At 43.9% G+C, this 20,611-nt stretch overlaps 14 non-coding genes across 14 annotated transcripts; all 14 read left to right on the plus strand.

Annotated features, from left to right (window-relative positions):
• The first annotated feature begins 2,994 nt into the window (after positions 1–2,994).
• LOC141230338 (U2 spliceosomal RNA) lies at positions 2,995–3,178 on the plus strand. Its single transcript, XR_012296879.1, has one exon. It is a non-coding gene; the product is annotated as a U2 spliceosomal RNA (small nuclear RNA).
• Positions 3,179–4,299: 1,121 nt separating this feature from the next.
• Positions 4,300–4,490, plus strand: LOC141230913 (U2 spliceosomal RNA). The gene has a single exon (XR_012297361.1). It is a non-coding gene; the product is annotated as a U2 spliceosomal RNA (small nuclear RNA).
• A 1,121-nt stretch (positions 4,491–5,611) lies between these two features.
• Positions 5,612–5,802, plus strand: LOC141230914 (U2 spliceosomal RNA). The gene has a single exon (XR_012297362.1). It is a non-coding gene; the product is annotated as a U2 spliceosomal RNA (small nuclear RNA).
• Positions 5,803–6,924: 1,122 nt separating this feature from the next.
• Positions 6,925–7,115, plus strand: LOC141230917 (U2 spliceosomal RNA). The gene has a single exon (XR_012297364.1). It is a non-coding gene; the product is annotated as a U2 spliceosomal RNA (small nuclear RNA).
• Positions 7,116–8,235: 1,120 nt separating this feature from the next.
• LOC141230918 (U2 spliceosomal RNA) lies at positions 8,236–8,426 on the plus strand. Its single transcript, XR_012297365.1, has one exon. It is a non-coding gene; the product is annotated as a U2 spliceosomal RNA (small nuclear RNA).
• Positions 8,427–9,551: 1,125 nt separating this feature from the next.
• LOC141230919 (U2 spliceosomal RNA) lies at positions 9,552–9,742 on the plus strand. The gene has a single exon (XR_012297366.1). It is a non-coding gene; the product is annotated as a U2 spliceosomal RNA (small nuclear RNA).
• Positions 9,743–10,862: 1,120 nt separating this feature from the next.
• On the plus strand, positions 10,863–11,053 carry LOC141230260 (U2 spliceosomal RNA). The gene has a single exon (XR_012296812.1). It is a non-coding gene; the product is annotated as a U2 spliceosomal RNA (small nuclear RNA).
• A 1,121-nt stretch (positions 11,054–12,174) lies between these two features.
• Positions 12,175–12,365, plus strand: LOC141230258 (U2 spliceosomal RNA). Its single transcript, XR_012296810.1, has one exon. It is a non-coding gene; the product is annotated as a U2 spliceosomal RNA (small nuclear RNA).
• A 1,123-nt stretch (positions 12,366–13,488) lies between these two features.
• LOC141230920 (U2 spliceosomal RNA) lies at positions 13,489–13,679 on the plus strand. The gene has a single exon (XR_012297367.1). It is a non-coding gene; the product is annotated as a U2 spliceosomal RNA (small nuclear RNA).
• A 1,127-nt stretch (positions 13,680–14,806) lies between these two features.
• On the plus strand, positions 14,807–14,997 carry LOC141230225 (U2 spliceosomal RNA). Its single transcript, XR_012296779.1, has one exon. It is a non-coding gene; the product is annotated as a U2 spliceosomal RNA (small nuclear RNA).
• A 1,123-nt stretch (positions 14,998–16,120) lies between these two features.
• Positions 16,121–16,311, plus strand: LOC141230921 (U2 spliceosomal RNA). The gene has a single exon (XR_012297368.1). It is a non-coding gene; the product is annotated as a U2 spliceosomal RNA (small nuclear RNA).
• A 1,127-nt stretch (positions 16,312–17,438) lies between these two features.
• On the plus strand, positions 17,439–17,629 carry LOC141230261 (U2 spliceosomal RNA). Its single transcript, XR_012296813.1, has one exon. It is a non-coding gene; the product is annotated as a U2 spliceosomal RNA (small nuclear RNA).
• A 1,123-nt stretch (positions 17,630–18,752) lies between these two features.
• LOC141230922 (U2 spliceosomal RNA) lies at positions 18,753–18,943 on the plus strand. The gene has a single exon (XR_012297369.1). It is a non-coding gene; the product is annotated as a U2 spliceosomal RNA (small nuclear RNA).
• Positions 18,944–20,065: 1,122 nt separating this feature from the next.
• Positions 20,066–20,256, plus strand: LOC141230923 (U2 spliceosomal RNA). Its single transcript, XR_012297370.1, has one exon. It is a non-coding gene; the product is annotated as a U2 spliceosomal RNA (small nuclear RNA).
• The last annotated feature ends 355 nt before the right edge of the window (positions 20,257–20,611 follow it).

Raw genomic sequence — 20,611 nt, forward strand, 5'->3', positions numbered from 1 at the left:
TTAGATAAATCATGTTTTTTATTAAGTAATTTGCAGACAGATTTTAAGTTGCGCGATGCCTGGAGGTCGCTATCGCCGACGGACCCGGGATTTACGTGGTCCGGTCGGGGAGTGACCTCCAGGATCGATTTTATCTTTTTATCTGAAACTTTTAGCCCTGTATATTTTGTTTTAATTCCTAATTTATTTTCTGACCATAACATATTAAAATTAGAGATAGAATACCAGGGGGAACTAAAGGTGAATAGAGGGTTGTGGCGCCTGGGGGTACACCTATTGGAAGACCCCCTGGTAAGGTCAGATTTTATCAAAAAGTACCAACAATGGAGGCAGCTCAAACCCCCATATTTTAAAATGCTGTCCTGGTGGGAAGGGATTAAAGACAAGATCCAACATTTTTTTATCAGGGCTGGGAAGAGGAAGGCGAGGCAGAAGAAGCAGGGCTATGCAAATTTGAATACTAGACTGCAGACTCTCCTTAAATTCAAAGAGATAGGCTTAGAGGTGCATGATGATATTGTAAGCCTTAAAAATGAGATACAGTCATACCTTGAACAAAAAGGGAAGGAAATAATATTTAATTCTAAGGTGCAATTTTTAGAAGAAGGGGAAAAGTGTACACGTTTCTTTTTCAAAAAAGTGGTGGAGAGGAAAGAAACGATTACCTGCCTAGATGGAGATAGCACAATACAAGGTATGAAGAGGGTAGCTTTTAATTTTTATAGAAACCTTTTTAGCAAAAAAAGTGTTAATAATGTGTTTTTACAAGATGCTCTTAATGTCCTGGATTTTAGGCTAAATTCTGCAGATCAGGGGTTTTTAACAAAAGATATTACTTTAGAAGAACTTTTTAGTGTTTTTAAAAGTTTTTCAAGAGGGAAAGCCCCAAGAGCTGATGGCCTTCCTGTGGAATTTTATTTATCCTTTTGGGATATTTTAAAAGAGGATCTTTTAGCACTTTTTAAAGAGGTTTTTTTGTGTGATAAGTTACCCAAGTCATGGAGGAGGGGGATAGTGTCCTTAATATACAAGAAGAAGGGCGCTCGGGACGACCTCAAAAATTGGAGACCTATCACCCTCCTTAACATGGATTACAAGGCTTTAGCTAAGATTATTGCATGTCGTTTTAAAACTGTTATTAATGTGTTAATACAACCCGAACAAGTATGTGGTGTACCAGGGAGGAGTATTACAGAGACCCTAAATGCGATCAGAGACGTAATATGGTACAGTAAAGACAGGGATCAAGGGCTGGCCCTGTTGGCGCTAGACTTCGAGAAAGCGTTTGACAGGGTTTCTCATGAATATCTTTTTAAAGTTTTAAAACAAATGGCAATCCCAGACTGGTTTTTATCTCGCATTAAGAGTTTATATAATAATATGTTTTCACAAATCTCTGTCAATGGTTTTTTAACTGATTTTATCCCACTGGAATCCGGAGTGAAGCAGGGATGTCCATTATCCCCAATTCTGTTTATTTGCGCTATGGAACCCCTTTTATGCATGATCCGGAAAGACAAGGTAGTCCGGGGGGTTCCTGTCCCAGGAGGGGGAGGGGCTCAGGTTAAAGTGCTTGGATATATGGATGACGTGACGGCTATTTGCACTGATCCTGCTTCACTCCGGAGAGTAGTATTGTGCACCAATCTTTTTAGTCAAGCTTCTGGTTTTAAAATGAATTTTAATAAAACTGAGTGTTTGATTATGGGTGCCTGGGATAGAAATGACTTACCGACTGTTAATGTGAAATATGACAATGTGAAAATTTTAGGGGTTGTATTTGATGCAAATAATGATGGGCTTGTGAGTTGGGGAGAGGTTCAAGATAAAATGGCAAAGAAACTTTCCTTTTGGACCCTGAGGAATCTTTCGATCGAAGGGAAAGTCCTTGTTATTAAATCTGTTTTATTACCTATGATTTTATATATTGCCATGGTGTATCCTCCCTCTGACTTAATGCTAAAAAAACTAACTCGTTGTATTTTTATGTTTATATGGGGCTCTAAAATGGAAAAGCTTAAACGATCAGAAATGTATAAGAGAAAGCAGAATGGAGGAAAAGATGTTCCCGATCTTCGCCTGTTTTTATATGTAAATTTTTTCTGTTTTTGTTTTAAAGCTTTTAAGTCTGATAGTACTTTTGGCCTGTTTTTAAAATACACGTGTGGTTTTATCTTTAAGAGATGGTTTAGGCCATCCTTATCAGCGCCTGTTTTATTGTGTCCACCAAAGCACCTTATTATTTTAGAAAAAGTTGCAAAGACTCATAATTTAAAAGACCTTGGAGCTGACATCCTTCTGGACCCGAAGAAGCTATTTGTCCATTTGAGGAGAGAAGAAGAGACATCCCCAGTTTGCAACTACTCATGGAACAGATCCAAACGTGTGTGGAGGAATGTCTTCGGGAAGTTCCTCGCCAATGTCCATAAAGACCTTGCCTGGATGTCCGTCCACCAGTGCCTCCCAACCAGAGAATTCCAACACCGGAGAGGCCTGGTGGCACGGGCAAAATGCCCAAGAGACTCTTGCCATTGTGATGAGACCGTTATGCACCTTTTTTGGAACTGCACCTTTGCACAAGAACTCTGGGGGAAATTTGGGATTCTTTTAAAGTGGGTTTGCGGTTTAAAGGACTTTTATTATGAATATGTTTTATACGGACTTTTTAATTGCCCTACTGCATACCAATCTGAAATCTGCTGGTGTATAATAAACTGTGCCAAGAATGCAATTTGGAAAGCAAGGAATATTTTATTGTTTAATTGTGATTTTATTTCTGTGCTTGATTGTATTAAACTGGCTTTTAGTGAAATGTATGTTTATTATTTAAAAAATGTAAAAGATATGGGCAAGAAGGAAGCGAACCGTAGATGGTGCTTTTATATGTGGAATTCTATTTTATATTGATTATTCTCTGTAATGTATAATTGTCAAATGTTTTTATGGGTTTTTTTGTACTTGAAAGGTTTCGCATTGATTGTCTTGTAATCTGACTTATGTACAATAAAATTATGTTGAAACCTTATCTGTTCTTATCAGTTTAATATCTGATACGTCCCCTATCTGGGGACCATATATTAAATGGATTTTTAGAACAGGGAGATGGAAAAAGAGCTTGCTCTGTCCACTCCACGCATTGACCTGGTATTGCAGTATCTCCAGGACCGGTGCACCCCTTCTTTAATGCAGTTTCTAAAATCAGAAAGAATTGAATTCAATGCTTTTTGTTCATTTTGCTTGTTTGTCGGATTTTGGGATGGACTCTTTGGCTTTGCTTTTCTTCTCCTCATTGGATTTTTCATGTTAAAAGTTGCAGAAGCCAGATGACAAGCTCATTTTGGTTCAACTTCAGCAACTGTGCATTGCATTGCCATGTAATGTAATGTAATGCAATGCTATCTATCTAGCTCTCCCTCTATACTTCCTTTTGGATAAACAGACATATTAGGCAAGCATTTTGGAGCTTTCACCTAAATAACTACAGGTGGTGAGATAAGCTGCACAATATAATTGACCTTTCAGTATATTGTTGCACACACACCATCTATTTAGCAAATGCCCTTGTTATCAACAGCAGCCTTTTAAACTCACCTGAGCTAACAGGTATGTGAGCTGGTTACTCTGCTGCGCTTAAAATTTCTTTTTTGGTTTGCTACAATGCCTTTTCTGAAACGTTGTCTCCCTCTGCTGGAACACTGACTTCTTTCATTTAATGCCTGCAGACTATAAAAGAGAAACCAACCCAAAAAGTTTGGTTGATTAGTCTGTGGCATTCTTTTAAACTGTTGCTTATGGCGGTCTCTGTGAGCTTCTCAGTGACATTCAGCCATCCAGGTATCCCGCCTGCAGTAGACGGAATGTGGCAATGGAACGCTGGCTGCGCGTGTCATAATAGGCTCTGAGCCTTTATATACCTGCGCACAGCAGCAGCCACCTTCAGTCTGCTGCTGGACAGCCAGCAGCAGCAGCAGCAGGAGAGGTAATTAATCAGCAACCCTCCTGCTAAGGGTAGACAGCTGCTTGTTCCACCCCCCCCCCCGCCTTAATTGGTTCTCCTCCCTTCCAACGGTGTTGAGGCGGGTGGGAACAGCCGGGGGTTGAGGGTACTGTGCTAAAAGAGGTGGAGTTATGCAGATCTAAAACGCGTGGATTGCAGCAGCAGCAAGCCGAAAAGTGCAGGCATGTGAGGGATCTAGAGGTTGACAGCATGTCTTCTTAACGGGAGTCCAGGTGGCCATCTCCACAAATGGACTTTTCAGAATCCTTGGGTGGCACCGTAGTCGGAAACCAATTCTGGTTATCGCTTCTCGGCCTTTTGGCTAAGATCAAGTGTAGTATCTGTTCTTATCAGTTTAATATCTGATACGTCCCCTATCTGGGGACCATATATTAAATGGATTTTTAGAACAGGGAGATGGAAAAAGAGCTTGCTCTGTCCACTCCACGCATTGACCTGGTATTGCAGTATCTCCAGGACCGGTGCACCCCTTCTTTAATGCAGTTTCTAAAATCAGAAAGAATTGAATTCAATGCTTTTTGTTCATTTTGCTTGTTTGTCGGATTTTGGGATGGACTCTTTGGCTTTGCTTTTCTTCTCCTCATTGGATTTTTCATGTTAAAAGTTGCAGAAGCCAGATGACAAGCTCATTTTGGTTCAACTTCAGCAACTGTGCATTGCATTGCCATGTAATGTAATGTAATGCAATGCTATCTATCTAGCTCTCCCTCTATACTTCCTTTTGGATAAACAGACATATTAGGCAAGCATTTTGGAGCTTTCACCTAAATAACTACAGGTGATGAGATAAGCTGCACAATATAATTGACCTTTCAGTATATTGTTGCACACACACCATCTATTTAGCAAATGCCCTTGTTATCAACAGCAGCCTTTTAAACTCACCTGAGCTAACAGGTATGTGAGCTGGTTACTCTGCTGCGCTTAAAATTTCTCTTTTGGTTTGCTACATTGCCTTTTCTGAAACGTTGTCTCCCTCTGCTGGAACACTGACTTCTTTCATTTAATGCCTGCAGACTATAAAAGAGAAACCAACCCAAAAAGTTTGGTTGATTAGTCTGTGGCATTCTTTTAAACTGTTGCTTATGGCGGTCTCTGTGAGCTTCTCAGTGACATTCAGCCATCCAGGTATCCCGCCTGCAGTAGACGGAATGTGGCAATGGAACGCTGGCTGCGCGTGTCATAATAGGCTCTGAGCCTTTATATACCTGCGCACAGCAGCAGCCACCTTCAGTCTGCTGCTGGACAGCCAGCAGCAGCAGCAGCAGGAGAGGTAATTAATCAGCAACCCTCCTGCTAAGGGTAGACAGCTGCTTGTTCCACCCCCCCCCCCGCCTTAATTGGTTCTCCTCCCTTCCAACGGTGTTGAGGCGGGTGGGAACAGCCGGGGGTTGAGGGTACTGTGCTAAAAGAGGTGGAGTTATGCAGATCTAAAACGCGTGGATTGCAGCAGCAGCAAGCCGAAAAGTGCAGGCATGTGAGGGATCTAGAGGTTGACAGCATGTCTTCTTAACGGGAGTCCAGGTGGCCATCTCCACAAATGGACTTTTCAGAATCCTTGGGTGGCACCGTAGTCGGAAACCAATTCTGGTTATCGCTTCTCGGCCTTTTGGCTAAGATCAAGTGTAGTATCTGTTCTTATCAGTTTAATATCTGATACGTCCCCTATCTGGGGACCATATATTAAATGGATTTTTAGAACAGGGAGATGGAAAAAGAGCTTGCTCTGTCCACTCCACGCATTGACCTGGTATTGCAGTATCTCCAGGACCGGTGCACCCCTTCTTTAATGCAGTTTCTAAAATCAGAAAGAATTGAATTCAATGCTTTTTGTTCATTTTGCTTGTTTGTCGGATTTTGGGATGGACTCTTTGGCTTTGCTTTTCTTCTCCTCATTGGATTTTTCATGTTAAAAGTTGCAGAAGCCAGATGACAAGCTCATTTTGGTTCAACTTCAGCAACTGTGCATTGCATTGCCATGTAATGTAATGTAATGCAATGCTATCTATCTAGCTCTCCCTCTATACTTCCTTTTGGATAAACAGACATATTAGGCAAGCATTTTGGAGCTTTCACCTAAATAACTACAGGTGGTGAGATAAGCTGCACAATATAATTGACCTTTCAGTATATTGTTGCACACACACCATCTATTTAGCAAATGCCCTTGTTATCAACAGCAGCCTTTTAAACTCACCTGAGCTAACAGGTATGTGAGCTGGTTACTCTGCTGCGCTTAAAATTTCTTTTTTGGTTTGCTACAATGCCTTTTCTGAAACGTTGTCTCCCTCTGCTGGAACACTGACTTCTTTCATTTAATGCCTGCAGACTATAAAAGAGAAACCAACCCAAAAAGTTTGGTTGATTAGTCTGTGGCATTCTTTTAAACTGTTGCTTATGGCGGTCTCTGTGAGCTTCTCAGTGACATTCAGCCATCCAGGTATCCCGCCTGCAGTAGACGGAATGTGGCAATGGAACGCTGGCTGCGCGTGTCATAATAGGCTCTGAGCCTTTATATACCTGCGCACAGCAGCAGCCACCTTCAGTCTGCTGCTGGACAGCCAGCAGCAGCAGCAGCAGGAAAGGTAATTAATCAGCAACCCTCCTGCTAAGGGTAGACAGCTGCTCGTTCCACCCCCCCCCCCCGCCTTAATTGGTTCTCCTCCCTTCCAACGGTGTTGAGGCGGGTGGGAACAGCCGGGGGTTGAGGGTACTGTGCTAAAAGAGGTGGAGTTATGCAGATCTAAAACGCGTGGATTGCAGCAGCAGCAAGCCGAAAAGTGCAGGCATGTGAGGGATCTAGAGGTTGACAGCATGTCTTCTTAACGGGAGTCCAGGTGGCCATCTCCACAAATGGACTTTTCAGAATCCTTGGGTGGCACCGTAGTCGGAAACCAATTCTGGTTATCGCTTCTCGGCCTTTTGGCTAAGATCAAGTGTAGTATCTGTTCTTATCAGTTTAATATCTGATACGTCCCCTATCTGGGGACCATATATTAAATGGATTTTTAGAACAGGGAGATGGAAAAAGAGCTTGCTCTGTCCACTCCACGCATTGACCTGGTATTGCAGTATCTCCAGGACCGGTGCACCCCTTCTTTAATGCAGTTTCTAAAATCAGAAAGAATTGAATTCAATGCTTTTTGTTCATTTTGCTTGTTTGTCGGATTTTGGGATGGACTCTTTGGCTTTGCTTTTCTTCTCCTCATTGGATTTTTCATGTTAAAAGTTGCAGAAGCCAGATGACAAGCTCATTTTGGTTCAACTTCAGCAACTGTGCATTGCATTGCCATGTAATGTAATGTAATGCAATGCTATCTATCTAGCTCTCCCTCTATACTTCCTTTTGGATAAACAGACATATTAGGCAAGCATTTTGGAGCTTTCACCTAAATAACTACAGGTGGTGAGATAAGCTGCACAATATAATTGACCTTTCAGTATATTGTTGCACACACACCATCTATTTAGCAAATGCCCTTGTTATCAACAGCAGCCTTTTAAACTCACCTGAGCTAACAGGTATGTGAGCTGGTTACTCTGCTGCGCTTAAAATTTCTTTTTTGGTTTGCTACAATGCCTTTTCTGAAACGTTGTCTCCCTCTGCTGGAACACTGACTTCTTTCATTTAATGCCTGCAGACTATAAAAGAGAAACCAACCCAAAAAGTTTGGTTGATTAGTCTGTGGCATTCTTTTAAACTGTTGCTTATGGCGGTCTCTGTGAGCTTCTCAGTGACATTCAGCCATCCAGGTATCCCGCCTGCAGTAGACGGAATGTGGCAATGGAACGCTGGCTGCGCGTGTCATAATAGGCTCTGAGCCTTTATATACCTGCGCACAGCAGCAGCCACCTTCAGTCTGCTGCTGGACAGCCAGCAGCAGCAGCAGCAGGAGAGGTAATTAATCAGCAACCCTCCTGCTAAGGGTAGACAGCTGCTCGTTCCACCCCCCCCCCGCCTTAATTGGTTCTCCTCCCTTCCAACGGTGTTGAGGCGGGTGGGAACAGCCGGGGGTTGAGGGTACTGTGCTAAAAGAGGTGGAGTTATGCAGATCTAAAACGCGTGGATTGCAGCAGCAGCAAGCCGAAAAGTGCAGGCATGTGAGGGATCTAGAGGTTGACAGCATGTCTTCTTAACGGGAGTCCAGGTGGCCATCTCCACAAATGGACTTTTCAGAATCCTTGGGTGGCACCGTAGTCGGAAACCAATTCTGGTTATCGCTTCTCGGCCTTTTGGCTAAGATCAAGTGTAGTATCTGTTCTTATCAGTTTAATATCTGATACGTCCCCTATCTGGGGACCATATATTAAATGGATTTTTAGAACAGGGAGATGGAAAAAGAGCTTGCTCTGTCCACTCCACGCATTGACCTGGTATTGCAGTATCTCCAGGACCGGTGCACCCCTTCTTTAATGCAGTTTCTAAAATCAGAAAGAATTGAATTCAATGCTTTTTGTTCATTTTGCTTGTTTGTCGGATTTTGGGATGGACTCTTTGGCTTTGCTTTTCTTCTCCTCATTGGATTTTTCATGTTAAAAGTTGCAGAAGCCAGATGACAAGCTCATTTTGGTTCAACTTCAGCAACTGTGCATTGCATTGCCATGTAATGTAATGTAATGCAATCCTATCTATCTAGCTCTCCCTCTATACTTCCTTTTGGATAAACAGACATATTAGGCAAGCATTTTGGAGCTTTCACCTAAATAACTACAGGTGGTGAGATAAGCTGCACAATATAATTGACCTTTCAGTATATTGTTGCACACACACCATCTATTTAGCAAATGCCATTGTTATCAACAGCAGCCTTTTAAACTCACCTGAGCTAACAGGTATGTGAGCTGGTTACTCTGCTGCGCTTAAAATTTCTTTTTTGGTTTGCTACAATGCCTTTTCTGAAACGTTGTCTCCCTCTGCTGGAACACTGACTTCTTTCATTTAATGCCTGCAGACTATAAAAGAGAAACCAACCCAAAAAGTTTGGTTGATTAGTCTGTGGCATTCTTTTAAACTGTTGCTTATGGCGGTCTCTGTGAGCTTCTCAGTGACATTCAGCCATCCAGGTATCCCGCCTGCAGTAGACGGAATGTGGCAATGGAACGCTGGCTGCGCGTGTCATAATAGGCTCTGAGCCTTTATATACCTGCGCACAGCAGCAGCCACCTTCAGTCTGCTGCTGGACAGCCAGCAGCAGCAGCAGCAGCAGGAGAGGTAATTAATCAGCAACCCTCCTGCTAAGGGTAGACAGCTGCTCGTTCCACCCCCCCCCCCCGCCTTAATTGGTTCTCCTCCCTTCCAACGGTGTTGAGGCGGGTGGGAACAGCCGGGGGTTGAGGGTACTGTGCTAAAAGAGGTGGAGTTATGCAGATCTAAAACGCGTGGATTGCAGCAGCAGCAGGCCGAAAAGTGCAGGCATGTGAGGGATCTAGAGGTTGACAGCATGTCTTCTTAACGGGAGTCCAGGTGGCCATCTCCACAAATGGACTTTTCAGAATCCTTGGGTGGCACCGTAGTCGGAAACCAATTCTGGTTATCGCTTCTCGGCCTTTTGGCTAAGATCAAGTGTAGTATCTGTTCTTATCAGTTTAATATCTGATACGTCCCCTATCTGGGGACCATATATTAAATGGATTTTTAGAACAGGGAGATGGAAAAAGAGCTTGCTCTGTCCACTCCACGCATTGACCTGGTATTGCAGTATCTCCAGGACCGGTGCACCCCTTCTTTAATGCAGTTTCTAAAATCAGAAAGAATTGAATTCAATGCTTTTTGTTCATTTTGCTTGTTTGTCGGATTTTGGGATGGACTCTTTGGCTTTGCTTTTCTTCTCCTCATTGGATTTTTCATGTTAAAAGTTGCAGAAGCCAGATGACAAGCTCATTTTGGTTCAACTTCAGCAACTGTGCATTGCATTGCCATGTAATGTAATGTAATGCAATGCTATCTATCTAGCTCTCCCTCTATACTTCCTTTTGGATAAACAGACATATTAGGCAAGCATTTTGGAGCTTTCACCTAAATAACTACAGGTGGTGAGATAAGCTGCACAATATAATTGACCTTTCAGTATATTGTTGCACACACACCATCTATTTAGCAAATGCCCTTGTTATCAACAGCAGCCTTTTAAACTCACCTGAGCTAACAGGTATGTGAGCTGGTTACTCTGCTGCACTTAAAATTTCTTTTTTGGTTTGCTACAATGCCTTTTCTGAAACGTTGTCTCCCTCTGCTGGAACACTGACTTCTTTCATTTAATGCCTGCAGACTATAAAAGAGAAACCAACCCAAAAAGTTTGGTTGATTAGTCTGTGGCATTCTTTTAAACTGTTGCTTATGGCGGTCTCTGTGAGCTTCTCAGTGACATTCAGCCATCCAGGTATCCCGCCTGCAGTAGACGGAATGTGGCAATGGAACGCTGGCTGCGCGTGTCATAATAGGCTCTGAGCCTTTATATACCTGCGCACAGCAGCAGCCACCTTCAGTCTGCTGCTGGACAGCCAGCAGCAGCAGCAGCAGGAGAGGTAATTAATCAGCAACCCTCCTGCTAAGGGTAGACAGCTGCTCGTTCCACCCCCCCCCCGCCTTAATTGGTTCTCCTCCCTTCCAACGGTGTTGAGGCGGGTGGGAACAGCCGGGGGTTGAGGGTACTGTGCTAAAAGAGGTGGAGTTATGCAGATCTAAAACGCGTGGATTGCAGCAGCAGCAAGCCGAAAAGTGCAGGCATGTGAGGGATCTAGAGGTTGACAGCATGTCTTCTTAACGGGAGTCCAGGTGGCCATCTCCACAAATGGACTTTTCAGAATCCTTGGGTGGCACCGTAGTCGGAAACCAATTCTGGTTATCGCTTCTCGGCCTTTTGGCTAAGATCAAGTGTAGTATGTGTTCTTATCAGTTTAATATCTGATACGTCCCCTATCTGGGGACCATATATTAAATGGATTTTTAGAACAGGGAGATGGAAAAAGAGCTTGCTCTGTCCACTCCACGCATTGACATGGTATTGCAGTATCTCCAGGACCGGTGCACCCCTTCTTTAATGCAGTTTCTAAAATCAGAAAGAATTGAATTCAATGCTTTTTGTTCATTTTGCTTGTTTGTCGGATTTTGGGATGGACTCTTTGGCTTTGCTTTTCTTCTCCTCATTGGATTTTTCATGTTAAAAGTTGCAGAAGCCAGATGACAAGCTCATTTTGGTTCAACTTCAGCAACTGTGCATTGCATTGCCATGTAATGTAATGTAATGCAATGCTATCTATCTAGCTCTCCCTCTATACTTCCTTTTGGATAAACAGACATATTAGGCAAGCATTTTGGAGCTTTCACCTAAATAACTACAGGTGGTGAGATAAGCTGCACAATATAATTGACCTTTCAGTATATTGTTGCACACACACCATCTATTTAGCAAATGCCCTTGTTATCAACAGCAGCCTTTTAAACTCACCTGAGCTAACAGGTATGTGAGCTGGTTACTCTGCTGCGCTTAAAATTTCTTTTTTGGTTTGCTACAATGCCTTTTCTGAAACGTTGTCTCCCTCTGCTGGAACACTGACTTCTTTCATTTAATGCCTGCAGACTATAAAAGAGAAACCAACCCAAAAAGTTTGGTTGATTAGTCTGTGGCATTCTTTTAAACTGTTGCTTATGGCGGTCTCTGTGAGCTTCTCAGTGACATTCAGCCATCCAGGTATCCCGCCTGCAGTAGACGGAATGTGGCAATGGAACGCTGGCTGCGCGTGTCATAATAGGCTCTGAGCCTTTATATACCTGCGCACAGCAGCAGCCACCTTCAGTCTGCTGCTGGACAGCCAGCAGCAGCAGCAGCAGGAGAGGTAATTAATCAGCAACCCTCCTGCTAAGGGTAGACAGCTGCTCGTTCCACCCCCCCCCCCGCCTTAATTGGTTCTCCTCCCTTCCAACGGTGTTGAGGCGGGTGGGAACAGCCGGGGGTTGAGGGTACTGTGCTAAAAGAGGTGGAGTTATGCAGATCTAAAACGCGTGGATTGCAGCAGCAGCAAGCCGAAAAGTGCAGGCATGTGAGGGATCTAGAGGTTGACAGCATGTCTTCTTAACGGGAGTCCAGGTGGCCATCTCCACAAATGGACTTTTCAGAATCCTTGGGTGGCACCGTAGTCGGAAACCAATTCTGGTTATCGCTTCTCGGGCTTTTGGCTAAGATCAAGTGTAGTATCTGTTCTTATCAGTTTAATATCTGATACGTCCCCTATCTGGGGACCATATATTAAATGGATTTTTAGAACAGGGAGATGGAAAAAGAGCTTGCTCTGTCCACTCCACGCATTGACCTGGTATTGCAGTATCTCCAGGACCGGTGCACCCCTTCTTTAATGCAGTTTCTAAAATCAGAAAGAATTGAATTCAATGCTTTTTGTTCATTTTGCTTGTTTGTCGGATTTTGGGATGGACTCTTTGGCTTTGCTTTTCTTCTCCTCATTGGATTTTTCATGTTAAAAGTTGCAGAAGCCAGATGACAAGCTCATTTTGGTTCAACTTCAGCAACTGTGCATTGCATTGCCATGTAATGTAATGTAATGCAATGCTATCTATCTAGCTCTCCCTCTATACTTCCTTTTGGATAAACAGACATATTAGGCAAGCATTTTGGAGCTTTCACCTAAATAACTACAGGTGGTGAGATAAGCTGCACAATATAATTGACCTTTCAGTATATTGTTGCACACACACCATCTATTTAGCAAATGCCCTTGTTATCAACAGCAGCCTTTTAAACTCACCTGAGCTAACAGGTATGTGAGCTGGTTACTCTGCTGCGCTTAAAATTTCTTTTTTGGTTTGCTACAATGCCTTTTCTGAAACGTTGTCTCCCTCTGCTGGAACACTGACTTCTTTCATTTAATGCCTGCAGACTATAAAAGAGAAACCAACCCAAAAAGTTTGGTTGATTAGTCTGTGGCATTCTTTTAAACTGTTGCTTATGGCGGTCTCTGTGAGCTTCTCAGTGACATTCAGCCATCCAGGTATCCCGCCTGCAGTAGACGGAATGTGGCAATGGAACGCTGGCTGCGCGTGTCATAATAGGCTCTGAGCCTTTATATACCTGCGCACAGCAGCAGCCACCTTCAGTCTGCTGCTGGACAGCCAGCAGCAGCAGCAGCAGGAGAGGTAATTAATCAGCAACCCTCCTGCTAAGGGTAGACAGCTGCTCGTTCCACCCCCCCCCCCCCGCCTTAATTGGTTCTCCTCCCTTCCAACGGTGTTGAGGCGGGTGGGAACAGCTGGGGGTTGAGGGTACTGTGCTAAAAGAGGTGGAGTTATGCAGATCTAAAACGCGTGGATTGCAGCAGCAGCAAGCCGAAAAGTGCAGGCATGTGAGGGATCTAGAGGTTGACAGCATGTCTTCTTAACGGGAGTCCAGGTGGCCATCTCCACAAATGGACTTTTCAGAATCCTTGGGTGGCACCATAGTCGGAAACCAATTCTGGTTATCGCTTCTCGGCCTTTTGGCTAAGATCAAGTGTAGTATCTGTTCTTATCAGTTTAATATCTGATACGTCCCCTATCTGGGGACCATATATTAAATGGATTTTTAGAACAGGGAGATGGAAAAAGAGCTTGCTCTGTCCACTCCACGCATTGACCTGGTATTGCAGTATCTCCAGGACCGGTGCACCCCTTCTTTAATGCAGTTTCTAAAATCAGAAAGAATTGAATTCAATGCTTTTTGTTCATTTTGCTTGTTTGTCGGATTTTGGGATGGACTCTTTGGCTTTGCTTTTCTTCTCCTCATTGGATTTTTCATGTTAAAAGTTGCAGAAGCCAGATGACAAGCTCATTTTGGTTCAACTTCAGCAACTGTGCATTGCATTGCCATGTAATGTAATGTAATGCAATGCTATCTATCTAGCTCTCCCTCTATACTTCCTTTTGGATAAACAGACATATTAGGCAAGCATTTTGGAGCTTTCACCTAAATAACTACAGGTGGTGAGATAAGCTGCACAATATAATTGACCTTTCAGTATATTGTTGCACACACACCATCTATTTAGCAAATGCCCTTGTTATCAACAGCAGCCTTTTAAACTCACCTGAGCTAACAGGTATGTGAGCTGGTTACTCTGCTGCGCTTAAAATTTCTTTTTTGGTTTGCTACAATGCCTTTTCTGAAACGTTGTCTCCCTCTGCTGGAACACTGACTTCTTTCATTTAATGCCTGCAGACTATAAAAGAGAAACCAACCCAAAAAGTTTGGTTGATTAGTCTGTGGCATTCTTTTAAACTGTTGCTTATGGCGGTCTCTGTGAGCTTCTCAGTGACATTCAGCCATCCAGGTATCCCGCCTGCAGTAGACGGAATGTGGCAATGGAACGCTGGCTGCGCGTGTCATAATAGGCTCTGAGCCTTTATATACCTGCGCACAGCAGCAGCCACCTTCAGTCTGCTGCTGGACAGCCAGCAGCAGCAGCAGCAGCAGGAGAGGTAATTAATCAGCAACCCTCCTGCTAAGGGTAGACAGCTGCTCGTTCCACCCCCCCCCCTCCCGCCTTAATTGGTTCTCCTCCCTTCCAACGGTGTTGAGGCGGGTGGGAACAGCTGGGGGTTGAGGGTACTGTGCTAAAAGAGGTGGAGTTATGCAGATCTAAAACGCGTGGATTGCAGCAGCAGCAAGCCGAAAAGTGCAGGCATGTGAGGGATCTAGAGGTTGACAGCATGTCTTCTTATCGGGAGTCCAGGTGGCCATCTCCACAAATGGACTTTTCAGAATCCTTGGGTGGCACCGTAGTCGGAAACCAATTCTGGTTATCGCTTCTCGGCCTTTTGGCTAAGATCAAGTGTAGTATGTGTTCTTATCAGTTTAATATCTGATACGTCCCCTATCTGGGGACCATATATTAAATGGATTTTTAGAACAGGGAGATGGAAAAAGAGCTTGCTCTGTCCACTCCACGCATTGACCTGGTATTGCAGTATCTCCAGGACCGGTGCACCCCTTCTTTAATGCAGTTTCTAAAATCAGAAAGAATTGAATTCAATGCTTTTTGTTCATTTTGCTTGTTTGTCGGATTTTGGGATGGACTCTTTGGCTTTGCTTTTCTTCTCCTCATTGGATTTTTCATGTTAAAAGTTGCAGAAGCCAGATGACAAGCTCATTTTGGTTCAACTTCAGCAACTGTGCATTGCATTGCCATGTAATGTAATGTAATGCAATGCTATCTATCTAGCTCTCCCTCTATACTTCCTTTTGGATAAACAGACATATTAGGCAAGCATTTTGGAGCTTTCACCTAAATAACTACAGGTGGTGAGATAAGCTGCACAATATAATTGACCTTTCAGTATATTGTTGCACACACACCATCTATTTAGCAAATGCCCTTGTTATCAACAGCAGCCTTTTAAACTCACCTGAGCTAACAGGTATGTGAGCTGGTTACTCTGCTGCGCTTAAAATTTCTTTTTTGGTTTGCTACAATGCCTTTTCTGAAACGTTGTCTCCCTCTGCTGGAACACTGACTTCTTTCATTTAATGCCTGCAGACTATAAAAGAGAAACCAACCCAAAAAGTTTGGTTGATTAGTCTGTGGCATTCTTTTAAACTGTTGCTTATGGCGGTCTCTGTGAGCTTCTCAGTGACATTCAGCCATCCAGGTATCCCGCCTGCAGTAGACGGAATGTGGCAATGGAACGCTGGCTGCGCGTGTCATAATAGGCTCTGAGCCTTTATATACCTGCGCACAGCAGCAGCCACCTTCAGTCTGCTGCTGGACAGCCAGCAGCAGCAGCAGCAGGAGAGGTAATTAATCAGCAACCCTCCTGCTAAGGGTAGACAGCTGCTCGTTCCACCCCCCCCCCCCCGCCTTAATTGGTTCTCCTCCCTTCCAACGGTGTTGAGGCGGGTGGGAACAGCTGGGGGTTGAGGGTACTGTGCTAAAAGAGGTGGAGTTATGCAGATCTAAAACGCGTGGATTGCAGCAGCAGCAAGCCGAAAAGTGCAGGCATGTGAGGGATCTAGAGGTTGACAGCATGTCTTCTTAACGGGAGTCCAGGTGGCCATCTCCACAAATGGACTTTTCAGAATCCTTGGGTGGCACCATAGTCGGAAACCAATTCTGGTTATCGCTTCTCGGCCTTTTGGCTAAGATCAAGTGTAGTATCTGTTCTTATCAGTTTAATATCTGATACGTCCCCTATCTGGGGACCATATATTAAATGGATTTTTAGAACAGGGAGATGGAAAAAGAGCTTGCTCTGTCCACTCCACGCATTGACCTGGTATTGCAGTATCTCCAGGACCGGTGCACCCCTTCTTTAATGCAGTTTCTAAAATCAGAAAGAATTGAATTCAATGCTTTTTGTTCATTTTGCTTGTTTGTCGGATTTTGGGATGGACTCTTTGGCTTTGCTTTTCTTCTCCTCATTGGATTTTTCATGTTAAAAGTTGCAGAAGCCAGATGACAAGCTCATTTTGGTTCAACTTCAGCAACTGTGCATTGCATTGCCATGTAATGTAATGTAATGCAATGCTATCTATCTAGCTCTCCCTCTATACTTCCTTTTGGATAAACAGACATATTAGGCAAGCATTTTGGAGCTTTCACCTAAATAACTACAGGTGGTGAGATAAGCTGCACAATATAATTGACCTTTCAGTATATTGTTGCACACACACCATCTATTTAGCAAATGCCCTTGTTATCAACAGCAGCCTTTTAAACTCACCTGAGCTAACAGGTATGTGAGCTGGTTACTCTGCTGCGCTTAAAATTTCTTTTTTGGTTTGCTACAATGCCTTTTCTGAAACGTTGTCTCCCTCTGCTGGAACACTGACTTCTTTCATTTAATGCCTGCAGACTATAAAAGAGAAACCAACCCAAAAAGTTTGGTTGATTAGTCTGTGGCATTCTTTTAAACTGTTGCTTATGGCGGTCTCTGTGAGCTTCTCAGTGACATTCAGCCATCCAGGTATCCCGCCTGCAGTAGACGGAATGTGGCAATGGAACGCTGGCTGCGCGTGTCATAATAGGCTCTGAGCCTTTATATACCTGCGCACAGCAGCAGCCACCTTCAGTCTGCTGCTGGACAGCCAGCAGCAGCAGCAGCAGCAGGAGAGGTAATTAATCAGCAACCCTCCTGCTAAGGGTAGACAGCTGCTCGTTCCACCCCCCCCCCTCCCGCCTTAATTGGTTCTCCTCCCTTCCAACGGTGTTGAGGCGGGTGGGAACAGCTGGGGGTTGAGGGTACTGTGCTAAAAGAGGTGGAGTTATGCAGATCTAAAACGCGTGGATTGCAGCAGCAGCAAGCCGAAAAGTGCAGGCATGTGAGGGATCTAGAGGTTGACAGCATGTCTTCTTATCGGGAGTCCAGGTGGCCATCTCCACAAATGGACTTTTCAGAATCCTTGGGTGGCACCGTAGTCGGAAACCAATTCTGGTTATCGCTTCTCGGCCTTTTGGCTAAGATCAAGTGTAGTATGTGTTCTTATCAGTTTAATATCTGATACGTCCCCTATCTGGGGACCATATATTAAATGGATTTTTAGAACAGGGAGATGGAAAAAGAGCTTGCTCTGTCCACTCCACGCATTGACATGGTATTGCAGTATCTCCAGGACCGGTGCACCCCTTCTTTAATGCAGTTTCTAAAATCAGAAAGAATTGAATTCAATGCTTTTTGTTCATTTTGCTTGTTTGTCGGATTTTGGGATGGACTCTTTGGCTTTGCTTTTCTTCTCCTCATTGGATTTTTCATGTTAAAAGTTGCAGAAGCCAGATGACAAGCTCATTTTGGTTCAACTTCAGCAACTGTGCATTGCATTGCCATGTAATGTAATGTAATGCAATGCTATCTATCTAGCTCTCCCTCTATACTTCCTTTTGGATAAACAGACATATTAGGCAAGCATTTTGGAGCTTTCACCTAAATAACTACAGGTGGTGAGATAAGCTGCACAATATAATTGACCTTTCAGTATATTGTTGCACACACACCATCTATTTAGCAAATGCCCTTGTTATCAACAGCAGCCTTTTAAACTCACCTGAGCTAACAGGTATGTGAGCTGGTTACTCTGCTGCGCTTAAAATTTCTTTTTTGGTTTGCTACAATGCCTTTTCTGAAACGTTGTCTCCCTCTGCTGGAACACTGACTTCTTTCATTTAATGCCTGCAGACTATAAAAGAGAAACCAACCCAAAAAGTTTGGTTGATTAGTCTGTGGCATTCTTTTAAACTGTTGCTTATGGCGGTCTCTGTGAGCTTCTCAGTGACATTCAGCCATCCAGGTATCCCGCCTGCAGTAGACGGAATGTGGCAATGGAACGCTGGCTGCGCGTGTCATAATAGGCTCTGAGCCTTTATATACCTGCGCACAGCAGCAGCCACCTTCAGTCTGCTGCTGGACAGCCAGCAGCAGCAGCAGCAGGAGAGGTAATTAATCAGCAACCCTCCTGCTAAGGGTAGACAGCTGCTCGTTCCACCCCCCCCCCCCCGCCTTAATTGGTTCTCCTCCCTTCCAACGGTGTTGAGGCGGGTGGGAACAGCTGGGGGTTGAGGGTACTGTGCTAAAAGAGGTGGAGTTATGCAGATCTAAAACGCGTGGATTGCAGCAGCAGCAAGCCGAAAAGTGCAGGCATGTGAGGGATCTAGAGGTTGACAGCATGTCTTCTTAACGGGAGTCCAGGTGGCCATCTCCACAAATGGACTTTTCAGAATCCTTGGGTGGCACCATAGTCGGAAACCAATTCTGGTTATCGCTTCTCGGCCTTTTGGCTAAGATCAAGTGTAGTATCTGTTCTTATCAGTTTAATATCTGATACGTCCCCTATCTGGGGACCATATATTAAATGGATTTTTAGAACAGGGAGATGGAAAAAGAGCTTGCTCTGTCCACTCCACGCATTGACCTGGTATTGCAGTATCTCCAGGACCGGTGCACCCCTTCTTTAATGCAGTTTCTAAAATCAGAAAGAATTGAATTCAATGCTTTTTGTTCATTTTGCTTGTTTGTCGGATTTTGGGATGGACTCTTTGGCTTTGCTTTTCTTCTCCTCATTGGATTTTTCATGTTAAAAGTTGCAGAAGCCAGATGACAAGCTCATTTTGGTTCAACTTCAGCAACTGTGCATTGCATTGCCATGTAATGTAATGTAATGCAATGCTATCTATCTAGCTCTCCCTCTATACTTCCTTTTGGATAAACAGACATATTAGGCAAGCATTTTGGAGCTTTCACCTAAATAACTACAGGTGGTGAGATAAGCTGCACAATATAATTGACCTTTCAGTATATTGTTGCACACACACCATCTATTTAGCAAATGCCCTTGTTATCAACAGCAGCCTTTTAAACTCACCTGAGCTAACAGGTATGTGAGCTGGTTACTCTGCTGCGCTTAAAATTTCTTTTTTGGTTTGCTACAATGCCTTTTCTGAAACGTTGTCTCCCTCTGCTGGAACACTGACTTCTTTCATTTAATGCCTGCAGACTATAAAAGAGAAACCAACCCAAAAAGTTTGGTTGATTAGTCTGTGGCATTCTTTTAAACTGTTGCTTATGGCGGTCTCTGTGAGCTTCTCAGTGACATTCAGCCATCCAGGTATCCCGCCTGCAGTAGACGGAATGTGGCAATGGAACGCTGGCTGCGCGTGTCATAATAGGCTCTGAGCCTTTATATACCTGCGCACAGCAGCAGCCACCTTCAGTCTGCTGCTGGACAGCCAGCAGCAGCAGCAGCAGGAGAGGTAATTAATCAGCAACCCTCCTGCTAAGGGTAGACAGCTGCTCGTTCCACCCCCCCCCCCCGCCTTAATTGGTTCTCCTCCCTTCCAACGGTGTTGAGGCGGGTGGGAACAGCTGGGGGTTGAGGGTACTGTGCTAAAAGAGGTGGAGTTATGCAGATCTAAAACGCGTGGATTGCAGCAGCAGCAAGCCGAAAAGTGCAGGCATGTGAGGGATCTAGAGGTTGACAGCATGTCTTCTTAACGGGAGTCCAGGTGGCCATCTCCACAAATGGACTTTTCAGAATCCTTGGGTGGCACCATAGTCGGAAACCAATTCTGGTTATCGCTTCTCGGCCTTTTGGCTAAGATCAAGTGTAGTATCTGTTCTTATCAGTTTAATATCTGATACGTCCCCTATCTGGGGACCATATATTAAATGGATTTTTAGAACAGGGAGATGGAAAAAGAGCTTGCTCTGTCCACTCCACGCATTGACCTGGTATTGCAGTATCTCCAGGACCGGTGCACCCCTTCTTTAATGCAGTTTCTAAAATCAGAAAGAATTGAATTCAATGCTTTTTGTTCATTTTGCTTGTTTGTCGGATTTTGGGATGGACTCTTTGGCTTTGCTTTTCTTCTCCTCATTGGATTTTTCATGTTAAAAGTTGCAGAAGCCAGATGACAAGCTCATTTTGGTTCAACTTCAGCAACTGTGCATTGCATTGCCATGTAATGTAATGTAATGCAATGCTATCTATCTAGCTCTCCCTCTATACTTCCTTTTGGATAAACAGACATATTAGGCAAGCATTTTGGAGCTTTCACCTAAATAACTACAGGTGGTGAGATAAGCTGCACAATATAATTGACCTTTCAGTATATTGTTGC

Source organism: Phyllobates terribilis, unplaced genomic scaffold (genome assembly GCF_046119375.1).
Source record: "Phyllobates terribilis strain yellow unplaced genomic scaffold, ASM4611937v1 Scaffold_499__1_contigs__length_1316695, whole genome shotgun sequence".
Lineage (NCBI taxonomy): Eukaryota > Metazoa > Chordata > Amphibia > Anura > Dendrobatidae > Phyllobates > Phyllobates terribilis.